The sequence below is a fragment of the Quercus suber genome, unplaced genomic scaffold (genome assembly GCF_002906115.3).
Source record: "Quercus suber isolate HL8 unplaced genomic scaffold, Cork oak 2.0 scaffold_522, whole genome shotgun sequence".
Classification (NCBI taxonomy): domain Eukaryota; kingdom Viridiplantae; phylum Streptophyta; class Magnoliopsida; order Fagales; family Fagaceae; genus Quercus; species Quercus suber.
Genome location: NW_027069971.1, coordinates 1 through 13,003, shown reverse-complemented (window position 1 = coordinate 13,003; position 13,003 = coordinate 1).

Genomic DNA, 13,003 nt, shown 5'->3' with positions numbered 1-13,003 from the left:
TCGTGTGGCTCACTGGTGGTTTTTTCGGCATCATTAATTGGCGCCGTTTATGGGAAATTTGATCTTTGCGATTTGTAAGCCATATTATTGCTTCCTGGATAAAAGAGTTGCATGGTGCTCACTCACTCAATGGCAACCACTAATGACATCCAAGAAGAGGAAACACCCACGACTGCCCTAAAAAGGCAGGTCCAAACTCTCGCCGCTGCTGTGGAACGCCTTACTAAGTAAAACCACGACTTAAAAGAACAACTGCGCCAGAAAAATGTAGCATTGAATAACCAAAGAGAGGATCAAGAAGGTATTGGTGCCGAGAGAAGAGACCGAGAGGGGCTCGAAGGCAACAACGCCTTGAGTCGACAAGAACGACAAGAAACCAGCCATCCCTTTAGCTTTGATACGGCCCCTCCCCCCCCTTACATGGTTGCGGAGATACAGTTGATGAAGGAAAGGATAGACCTTATGATGAACGCCCTTAAAGGACGGGTATCTAGTGACCTCGACGATTTGGTCCACCGAATTGATTCGCCATTCATTGCCTCTGTCAACTCTTTCCCCCTACTGCAGAAGTTTCGCATGCCGTAGATAGAAAGCTACAACAGAGCCAAGGACCCTCTTGATCACCTGGAGACCTTCAGGACCTTAATGCATCTTCATGGAGTAGCAGACGAGATCATGTGTAGGGCCTTACCTACAACGCTAAAGGGTCCCGCGAGAATTTGGTTCAGTTGGCTGACACCCAACTCCATCAACACTTTCAAAGAGCTGAGCACCCAATTCACTTCGCACTTTATTGGGGGCACCGGTACAAGAAGTCCACTGCATGCTTGATGAGTATCAAGCAACGAGAAGACGAAATGCTAAGATCTCACATAGCCCGCTTTAATAAGGAAGCACTCTTGATTGACGAGGCCAATGACAAAATACTTGTAGCAGCATTTACGAATGCCCTGAGGAAGGGTAAGTTCTTGTTTTCACTATATAAGAACGAGCCGAAAACTATGTCGGACGTGCTTTACAGGGCCACCAAGTACATGAATGCCAAAGATGCACTACTAGCTCGCGAAGAAAAGCCCAAGAAGAGAGAAAGGCAGGAAGATACCTGACAAGAAAGAGGGCAGAAAATGGCGAGAACCGACGAAGGAATGATAGGCACTCTAAGCCCCCTATGGGGAGATTCGCAAGCTTTACTCCATTGACCACCCTAACTAACCAAGTCCTAATGCAAATCAAGGACGAGGAGACATAGACTTTCCTTGAAAAGCTGAAGGAAGACCTTAATAAGCGGTTCAGAGACAAATACTATCACTTCCATCGCGACCACGGACATGACACAATTGACTCTTATGACTTGAAATAGCAAATTGAAATTCTCATTAGGCAAGGGAAGTTGTAGAAGTTCATTAGCAAGGAAAGAGCAGATCTGCTTCCTCAAGAGCAAGCTCCCCAACGTGATAACGAACGCCCGAGACAACCCTTGGGAGACATAAGGATGATTGTAGGGGGCGCAGCCACCAACGACTTATCAAAAAGGGCTCGAAAGACTTATCTTAGAATGGTTCAAAACGTCCAGCTCACAGGCATCATCCCGAAGATGCCGCGAGTCGACAACCCCCTTATTGGTTTCTTGGAAGAAGATGCCTGATGCCTCCACCATCCGCATGACGATGTGCTAGTTGTTAGCATCCAGGTAGGAGACTATAACATGTACCAGGTCCTGGTCGATAACGGAAGCTCCGCGGATATTCTCTACTACCCAGCATTCCAACAGATGCGGATCAGCAGAGAGCGACTAGTTTCGACCAACGCTCCACTCGTCGGGTTCGGAGGAACCAAAGTGTACCCCCTAGGCGTGGTCACGTTATCGGTCACCATTGGAGATTATCCTCAGAAAATCACTAGGGATGTTACATTCTTTGTGGTCGATTGCTCCTCTGCCTACAACGCCATTATAGGGCGACCTACCTTTAACTCCTAGAAGGTTGTAACTTTAACCTATCACCTGATGATTAAATTCCCCACTGAATGCGGAGTAGAGGAATTGTGAGGGGACCAAATAGCCGCGCGGGAATGCTATATTGCGATGTTAGAAATGGACGACCGATTACAAACCATGAGCATAGAAGAACAACGGACGGGGGCAGAACCTGTAGAGAGGCTTGAAGAGATACCCCTTGATAGCTCCAGACCGGACAGGACCACAAGGCTCAGTACTCTTGCCAACCTGATGGTTCGCTTAGCATTCGTAACTTTCCTTAAGGAAAATAAGGACGTGTTTGCCTGGAGTCATGAGGATATGCCAGGAATTAACCCTTTAGTGATGGTACACAGGCTGAATTTGTTGCCATCCTATCCACCCGTTCGACAGAAGAAGTGATTTTTTGCCCAAGAACGGGACCGAACGATAGCAGAAGAAGTCAAAAAGTTACAAGAGGTAGGCTTCATTAGGGAAGTATACTACCTAGATTGGTTAGCGAATGTGGTAACGGTCAAGAAAGCCAGCGAAAAGTGGAGGATGTGCGTGGACTTTACCGACCTAAACAAAGCATGCCCTAAAGATAGCTATCCCCTCCCACGGGTCGATGTTCTAGTAGACTCTACGGCTCAGCACAAGCTATTAAGCTTTATGGACACTTTCTCGGGTTACAATCAAATCTGAATGCATGAAGTTGATCAGGAGAAAACTTCGTTCATAACTAGCTAAGGCCTCTTCTATTATAAAGTGATGCCATTCGGCCTAAAAAATGTGGGCGTGACGTATCAGAGGCTTATGAACAAGATGTTTGCGTGGCAGATCGGGAGAAATGTCCAAGTCTACGTTGACGATATGCTGGTGAAAAGCTGAAGGGAGGAAGATCACTTGGAAGACCTCAAGGAAACATTCAACACTCTTCGCTCTTACAACATGAAGCTTAATCTAGGAAAGTGCACCTTCGGAGTGATGGCAGGAAAATTCCTAGGATTCATGGTGTCGCAAAAGGGTATCGAAGCCAACCCGGACAAGATCCGGGCCATAATGGAGATGGCACCCCCAAAAAACATGAAGGAAGTACAAAGACTCAACGGCAAAATAGCGGCGCTAAATAGATTTGTGTCAAGGGCAACGGACAAGTGCTTACCCTTCTTTTGCACACTGAAGAAATCTTTCGAGTGGACTACTGAGTGTCATCAAGCATTCGAGGAGTTAAAAACTTATCTCTCTTCCCCATCGCTACTAAGTCCCTCGCAGCCCGATGAAGAGCTTTTCCTCTATCTGGTCGTCTCCCTTGCCGCCATTAGCGCCGCCTTGGTCAGAGAAGAAGATAGAGTGCAGAAGCCCATGTATTATGCCAGCCGGGCACTTCGCGGTGCTGAAGAAAGATAACCGCCCATGGAAAAACTCACCTTCGCACTGGTTATGGCAGCACGCAAACTCAAACCATATCTTCAAGCCTACATGGTGATCGTCCTAACTGACAAGCCTTTGTAGCGGGCAATGAGCAACCGTGAAGTTGCTGGCCGATTGGCACTATGGGCCACAGAGTTGAGCGAGCTTAACATTTGGTATCATCCACGAACTGCCATCAAAGGACATATTGTCGCAGATTTCATAGCAGAGTTCACAAATGGTGAGGAAATGGGGGCAGATGAGTCTCTTCAATGGAGCGTACATGTAGACGGATCATCCAACAGGCAGGCTGGGGGAGCCGGCATCGTACTACTGTCACTCGAAGGGGACGTGGTCGAGTGTATGGTCCACCTAAATTTCCCTACCACCAACAATGAAGCGGAGTACGAGGCTTTAGTAGTGGGGCTTGATCTCGCTAAAGCTGCAGGAGCCATAAACGTGGTCATTTACTGTGACTCTCAGGTTGTCACCAACCAGATAAACGCGGACTACAAGTGTTGAGGTGAGAGAATAAAGAGGTATCTAGACCAAGCAAGGAAGAAGGTAGATGAGCTGAAGGCCAAAATCATACAGATCCCCAAAGGAGAAAACGAGTAAGCTGATCGCATGGCCAAAGCTGCTTCAGCCGAACATATGATCACCCTTGATAATGTACTCTCTTTTGTTCAGCTCCCTCCACTAATAGATTCCATCAATGTACAGGAGGTAGGTTCCGAAAGCAATTGGACCACGCCGTTAGTCTCTTACTTGAAAGACGGTGTATTACCAGATGGAAAGGAGGACGCAAGAAAGCTAAAGGTCCAAGCAGCGAGATTCGTCTTAATAAGAGACATCTTGTACAAGAGAGGCTTCTCCCGCCTATACTTAAGATGTTTAGGCCCTAAAGAAGCAGACTACATCATGAGAGAGGTACATGAGGGAATTTGCGGAAATCATTCAGGGTTAAGATCGTTAGTGCATAAGTTAGGGCGAGCAAGGTACTTTTGACCCGCCAGGTACTTTTGACCCACCATGCAGAAGGATACCGAGGCTTATGTCAACGCCTGCGAAAAATGCCAAAGGTTCGGCAATATTATTAGACAACCAACCGAAGAATTGACCCCGATAACGACTCCATGGCCATTTGCTCAGTGGGGTCTAGACATCATGGGACTATTCCCTATAGCAATACGGCAGCTGAAGTTCCTGGTAGTGGGCATTGAATACTTTACAAAATGGGTGGAAGCTGAAGCTTTGGCCACCATTACGGAGAAGAACGTGCGGAGTTTCGTCTGGAGATGCATCATATGCAGGTTTAGCATACCTAGAGTCTTAGTCTTAGACAATGGGAAGTAATTCGACAACGACTCCTTCCGAGACTTTTGCTCAAGTTGGGGATAAGAAACCACTACTCCTCCCCCACCCACCCTCAAGCTAACGGATAGGTCGAAGTCATAAACTGATCCTTGCTCAAGATTATCAAGACTCGGCTCGAGGGGCCAAAGGGTATATGGCCTGAAGAGTTGCCAAGCATACTTTGGGCATACAGGACAACAGCGAGGACACCCACAAGAGAGACACCATTCTGACTAACATACGGGAGTGAAGCAGTCATCCCAGCCGAAGTCGGACTCATAAGCTACAGGGTGCACATCCATGACGAAAGCAAGAACGACGAGGCTATACGTCTACAACTTGATCTAGTAGACGAAGTCAGGGCAGTAGCAGAACAAAGGCTCGCACGGTACCAGGACCGCATGGCCAAGCATTACAATTCCCGGGTTCGACACAGAGACTTCCAGGTTGGAAACCTCGTCCTAAGGAAAGTCATAGGCACTGCAAGAGACCCAACCCAAGGAAAACTCGACCTAAATTGGGAATGACCTTACCAAATCACGGCGTGGCAGAGGAAGGGCACCTACCACCTGGAGACGTTAGACGGACGGAAGCTGCCACATCCTTGGAATGCTGAGCACTTACGAATGTACTACTAGTAGAATTGACAACATGGAGAACAACAACCCCTTTTTTATTTACAGTTCACCGTAGTGAATTTTAGTTATACTCCTCAAATTTATCATTTACTTTAGTTTTTGCTACAATAAGATCAAAGGGCAGGTTTTTTTTAAGAACTACTTTTTTCTATGAATGCATGGCAATAAGTGGAGTCTATTCAAAATGGCTGAAGTTTTTATTTACAAGTTTATAGTTCTCAAAAAGTGGACGACCTTAAGTCTATAGAAAGTGAAAAGATTCTAAGTCCCTAAAGTGGACGACCTTAAGACTGCAAAAGTGGGCGATGTTAAGTCATAAGGTAGACGGACCCATCCTAAGAGGATGAAGCATGGTTGAAGCCCTTTGACTAGGCCAAAACAAAACCAAGTCTAAATACGGACAAATCAATAAGAAGTAGATGACTTCATTGTCCAACACTACAATTTATCCCAAAGGGATGAAAAGTTTCAGCCATCAAAGCTGACGGGCTCATCAAAGGGATGAGATGATAAAAAGGATGAGTTCATCAAGTCCAGAACGTGGACAAAGCTATGAAACCAACGATCTTATAAAAATGACGAGTTCGTCAAGTAGACGGGCTCATAAAAAAGACGAGATTATGAAAAGGATAAGTTCAAAGTCCAACGACGCCATAAAGCCGACGGGCTTAAAAAGAATGGCGAGCTCGACAAACTTCATAAAACAAACGAGATCACGAGGTTAGAAAAATAACCAATGTTAGAGGCAAAACTCATGAAAGAAACGGGTTTGCCAAGCTCAAGGGATAAGGTAGATAAAGCCAAAAACTACACGAGCTGATAGTCCTTGAGATGGATGATCCTATGTGATTGACAGACTCATTTTACCCTTAAAACAAACAAGTCCACCATTAGTCCATGAAGTGGACGAGGTTGTCAAAACAGACGGGACAATAGGCCGACGAATTATTCAAGGTTGCCAAACACACAATATATAAAAGACAGAAAACGACGAAATTAACGTGCCTTACAATAGGACGAACTGTTTACAAATAAAAACCCAAAAATAAAGGGCTATTTAAATATTTTTTGCAAAATAAATAGAAAACACAAAATGAAATCAGGCAGCTGGAGCGTCAGCAGGGTTCCCGTAGTCTTTCTTCAGAGGAGGAGGATTATCAACATTTATAGACATGACTAGAGGGAGATTAGCGGCAGGCTGGGCCAAAATGACAGCACCATCATTCGTGAGGGGAAGATTGGCTTCAGGGGACCTGTCACCTTCACCAACAATGACGTCATTAGCTAGCGTCATTGGCTCCGGATCATCCATTGTAATCCCAGACAGGTCCAGCTCTGGGAAAGCTGACACGACTTGTTTAAGGCAATCTTCGAACCTAGTGCCATAAAAATCAGCACAAGAGTCAATAAATGACTGCGACGTTTAAATTTTTGGGTAGTGTCAGTCCCAACTGTCTCCACCTGTTAGAGCAAAGTCGTCACCTCTTCCTGAAGTTTTTCTTTTTGACGCTCCACCTCTTCCAGCTTCTCCCTCTTCATCTTCAATTCACGATTCAAATCTCGAAGGCCTTCCTTATACTAAGCTTGCGCATCCATCAAATTGGTGTTGCTTCCTAACTTGTGTAAGGACGTCCTCCTTGGCAATACATCAGTCTTGAAGTGCCTTAACACGCACTAAAGCCTGAAAAGATTGTAGGCGTAAGTTAAAACGGATTAGAGACAGACGAAACAAACTTAACAAGATGAGGAAAAACATACCCTGCTAAGGTCAAAAAGAGCTAACGCCCCCAAGTCATCCGTCCCTAATTGATTGCAGGGCCCTATGTCGGTCGGCTTAATAAAAGACTCCACTTCCTCGATGGCATAGTCCTTATAAGTTAAAAGGCAATGGGGTCCCCCGATGACGGGACCAGAGGAAGTCATCACTCCCTTGCCCACACCTTGGGTTGATTTAAGGGGTGACTTCTTCTTGGGAGGCACTCCTCTTGAAGTGACGGCAACCTTCTTAGAAGGACGATCGTCTTTCCTGCCAGGCTTCCTTTTTGTGACCTTAGCAACAGTCTTGGGGGCTGACGAGGATACCCCTTCCTTCTCCTTCACTTCCCTCTCCTCTTTCTTACGGGCCGTAGAAGCCTTCACCCTTTGCTTAACAGCCTTCATCTTTGCACGAAATAACGAACGTGTATTAGCAAAGTAGACGGAATCAGTAAACTGACAGAAGAAATAAAGAATCTACCCACGTTGACGAGAAAATTTGTCCAACCTACGAGCCTCAACCGTCGGTTCTAGACCTCCGCAATACAAATGAAGAGTGTCAAGGGTGATCAAGTCCCTACACTTTCGTTGCTCAAGTGGGATTTCAAGAACCCGAAGGATGAACGCCTCCTGCTTGTCAGTTATTTGTGGACGGGTGTAGACTGGAAAAGAACTAACAAAACAACGACATTAAAACACTAGTGAAGCAATAAAAAGCTAAAAGCTGACGGAGTTGAAAATAAAACAAAAAGCTGACGGCGGTAAACCTGAGTCTTTAACTATTCCCTAGGTATTATCAAAATCACGAGGCATAGTAACCCACTTTTCTGGACGGCATACCCAATCCGTCCCCTCAATAAAAAAGTATCTACTTTTCCAACTCCTGTTGGAATCTGGCATGTCAGATACAAGTCTTAAATCCTTCTCCCTGATGGAAAAATGATTAGTTCCTTTAGATGAAGTGATATGATGGGGTCTATAGCAGTAAAAAGACTCGTCAAGGGAAAGCTGACGGTTTCTAGCGCTCAGACGATCCCACAAAACCTCTGCTCTAATAAAAGTCCTCCAAGTGTTGGGAGCAACTTGGCTGACGAATAGTCCCAAGAAGTCAACCAGCCGATGGTGCAAAGCCGTCAAGGGTAATCTAAGCCCAGCAGTAAACATAGCATCGTACATGCCGACGTCTGCGGTCCTTCTTGTATAGCATTTTTCATTTTTTTTGGGGAGATAGATGGGAATATGGTTTGGGATTTGGTAATGGGTGCGTAAGTCCTTGAAAACCCTTTCACTCATCTTTGGTAGAAATTTATTGACGGCCCATTCCTTGGGAAGAATGAAGGGACGGTTACCTCCAAGACTCCTTGTCACCTTCATCCCCGTCACTATCCCTCTCCTCTACTTCCTCAACTTCACCCCCCTTACTTACTATTTCCTCATGAGCTTCGTCTCTATAATTTCCTACTTCATTGTTAGGAGATTGGGCTGACATTTCCCTTTCTGACAACCAGGAAAAGCTCCCAGACTTATTACCTGAATCGAATACCTCGTCGTAACTCGCTCCATCGCGGACCGCAACTGATCACTTGACGCGTCACTTGACATTTGACTACTTACAAGTGACAGATTCATTCTAAGAACCTAAGATGACGGCCTCACTATGAAGTTAAATCAACTGGAGTAAAATACATACAAAGAGAGAAAACTTACAAGTCTTTTAAGCGCGTGACGGATTCAAAGAACGACGGCCGTAGCAAGCGATGATGTAGATAAGCTGACGGAACAAGGGCAACGAGTTTGCTCTTGAGAAATCAACAAAAGTGAAATAGGAGAAATGAGGAGGAGAGGTGAGTTATATATAAGAGGGAAATGTACAGAAGACGAAACGACGCCCTTGTCTAGAAGTGAAGCTAACCAGGATGCACCACACGTTTGGACATTTAATAATGGCTGCTCGAGGAATCGTCCATAAATGATTTTCTCTCTCCTAGCCAAAAGGAAAATTAGCAACGAAAATATAACTCCCTAATCCGTCAATTTAAACTAACGCGGATATGGAGTAGGGGGCAGTTGATAAGGGAGAAAATAGTGCTCACTTGTATTAGGGCATAAGTTGACGGTATAGGTAAAATCAACAAGTATAAGCTGATGGTTACAGTTACAGCCGTCGGCTTCCATTAGTGAATTGGCGAATAGAGATTTGATTAGTGTGTGGAAGGGAGTCTGCAAAACACACTTGAAGGCTGACACCACCAATAAGCTGACGACGATAAGGCTGAAGGCAGTAGGATAAAGCTGACAAGCCTAAAACTGACGGCTCTAATGTAAACTTGACTTGGCCTCCACGCCTGAGTATATGAGGAAATGTCTTGCATCCCACGCTTGGTGTTAGTCTCCTATAAGGAAAGGATTCCGCAATATACGCTCATAAGGATTCCTATAAGGAAAGGACTTCTAGCCCAAGGAAGAAAGGCCAATCATCTACTACTATAAAAGCTCCAATACCCTCACAAACCAAGGTACATATAATCAACCCTTCTCTAGCAGTCTAGAGTTGTGAGAAATTCTAACTTAACCTTTGGAGGGTATTTGGTCGGCACCACACCGGTGCTCTCTGTTAGGTCTTCACCTTTTTGTTGTGCAGGTGTTATTTCGAGTGTGCGAGTATCGTGTGGCTCACTGGTGGTTTTTTTGGCATCATCAGTTGAGTTCATATTTGCATGCTGTCTAATTTAGTTCTTTTTTCTCTTCTTTCAGTTTTTTGGTGGTTAGTTGCAGACCTATTGTTTGGATTTTAATGATTATGATATGAAACATAATTTAGTGTCAACTGCCGAGCCAACTGTTTTTCTTTTCTGATCAGGCTATTAATTTTTTTAATTTAAGAAGGATTGAGATGATGCTTTAAGTAGGGGAGTGAAGAACCATGTGTGATACTTTTCAAAGTCGGGTGTTAATTTTGTCCTCTAAGCAATAGATTCAATTATTAGCCTTATTTATTTGGGGAATTACACCAAGTTATGTTAGCTAGTATTTCATATTCTTATGTTTGTTTTTCCATTTTCGTAGGCGTGAAGAAATTATTTCATCAACCATACACAGAATAGTCATCGGAGCAGTACTTTCATCAGCCAAGGATGGAGTGTTCATTTTTTTATTCTACATGCAACACTTACTGAATCCTATAGCTACTAGAAAACTTTAGGGCCCGTTTAGTAGAGCATTTATCTTAAACACATATTTTCAGTTTTTAAATAACATTATACGCATTTTTACACACTTTTTTACTCACGTATTTTAAAAAAATACAAATAACATTACTCAAACTCCTCTACCAAACGGGCCCTTATTGTCTGAGACATCTTAAAATGCTTATACCCCATGTGTTTTATTTCTTCAGGGTAGGTTGCTATAGAGAAGGCAAATTAAACTTGACCACCTCTGTTTCTTGTTATGCTAGTAGAACAGGTCTGTCTTTGATAGCCAATATTTAGCAAAGCATGGCTTTTATTTGTTCATGTCTACTTGCTTCCTAACCATTTCGTAGAGAATTGGTTTATAGCAAATGTCTACAAATTCCTTATCCTAACGCTTGGCACTATATTATTGATACAATATGAGATGTGTCTAGATTCTTTTTATTAAGATTTAGTTAATATTATTCAAATAAATTAGTGTAGATTAGAATGAGTTCTCATAAATTTTCTCTAAAAAATCAAAAGGAAAATTCACATAAAGACTTATCCCCTGCTTTTTGTGTTTGGTAGCTGGGAAAATCAAGAGAAAAAGTTAGGAAAACCTTTTTATCGCCACCAAATACAACCTAAGAAAATCCAGTCGGCCTTAACCAGTCAAACCAGCCAAAGACCCAACCTCCACCACAAAATTACCATCAACCACAAGCTAAATCTCAAAACTCCCGATACCCCATGCGGGCCAAACTTGAATCCAGCCAATCCAATTCCCATCACCGCTTAAACCACAAAAGCCAGGATCCTTGAGACGTTGTAGAGGTCTTCAATCATTGAGAGGGTGTGGCCATTGTCGGTGTCTATGATTTGCTGGGCTTTGGGATTTAGGCATATGGGTGGCAGCAATTTCTAGTGGTGGCCTTCGGTTATAAGAGTTTGCACCGTGGTTGTGGATGTCTCATGTGGTTACCGTGAGGGTCCACTTGGTATTATAAATGGAGATTATATTAGAAATTGTATTATCTTCTCTTAAGAGGATTAAAAAATTTATAAAGACCAATGGAATAGAGTAAAAGATCATAAGCAGTTGATTAATGAGATTTTTTTTTTAAATGATTGATCAAGGTCGCTCTCTATTCCCTTAAACTTAGCTTGCTAACCTCCTTGAAAAATAGGAGAGCTTTTTTGTCCCTGTCTCCTTACAAGTCCCTTGTACCCTCTTGCTCTTAGAAGCTTCGTGGGGTTTCCTTCTCCCTACCTTGTCAATATCATCCATGGAGTCATTAACGAGCTTATGTAATAACTTCTCTCTTTCCGAGACCAAGGAATGTGGGGTGTCTTGCTCCCCGAATCCTTTTGGCCACTAAGTTTTTAACCAAGAGGGTTGTTAACATTGAGTCGGTGGCTTGTACTTTTCGACCTCTCTGGCGTACTCAATATGAATTCAAGATTAAAGACATGGGTGATAATATTTTGTTTTTTGAAATTTGAGGAAGAACATGATCTTGAAAGGGTTGTTGAACACGAGCCTTGGACTCATGATAAACACCTAGTCAATTTTTGAATGCGTTCTTGAGAATGTTCCCATCTTGGCTTTATCTTTCTACCTCACATCCTTTAAAATCCAGATTCATGATCTACGGGTTTACTATCTGATTCTTTAAATGACTGATTCCGAAAAGGAGTGGTACAAAGGAAATTATTTGCCTGTGAGAGTTCAGATTGATATCTCTTAATCTCTTAGTCGTCTCTGCAAGGTTTGGTCAACGGGTAAGGTCATTGGATGGGTGGCGTTAAAATATGAACGTCTCCCAAACTTCTATTATTGGTGTGGGAGGGTATCTCACGATGATTGGGATTGCGAACTGTTGGAAATAAATGAGAGATAATACCTGAATTTTTCTTGGAAATTACACAATTTGATATTACCAAAAAAGAGGTGGCAGAGATGAGGCGTGGACCAAGTCACTGTCTTGAGACAAATCGTGCCGTCTACGGTATATCCGATGTAGTTAGACAAATAATTTCTGCACATTGCCCCCAGGATACAATAGCCCAGCCACCTTTGCTGATTATCCTTGCGAGCCTACACTGCTCGTAGGATATAAGCTCTCTATAGTACTTTCTTTTCCTAGAAAAGTTTGTGAAAGATAGAATATTTTTGTGAATTGTAAAAAGCAATAGATGGTAAGTGTTTAGGACAATAAAATTTGTTTTGAAAAATTTTCAGCTTTGTAATTCAAAAATGATGTGTGTATTCTACTTTATTTCTTTCCATATATATATATATATATAGCTGGACCTTTAACTTGTCCTTAGCCAAAAAATCAAAAAGATTTGATATCAATTAAATAGTCATAAAATTATTGAAATAAATACATATATTATATATATATATATATAAACCGGTCAAACTTTTTTGCTAAAGTCTCAATTTGTACGTTGGAAACAAAGAAAAGGTCATGATGCTATGAAATTTAATGCCCCATAGAGTACGTTGCTGTACATTATTAAAATATCCTTTTTTTAAAGTTTCTAAATATATATATATATATATATTACAATAAATTGCTAGCTGTTTGACTACTTTTCAAATAGTAAATATTTGTATATATATATATATATATGGTAACTTATTAGAGCATAAAATAATTCAGCAATAACTATACATTTAAGTGCTGAAATTCTTCCATATATGA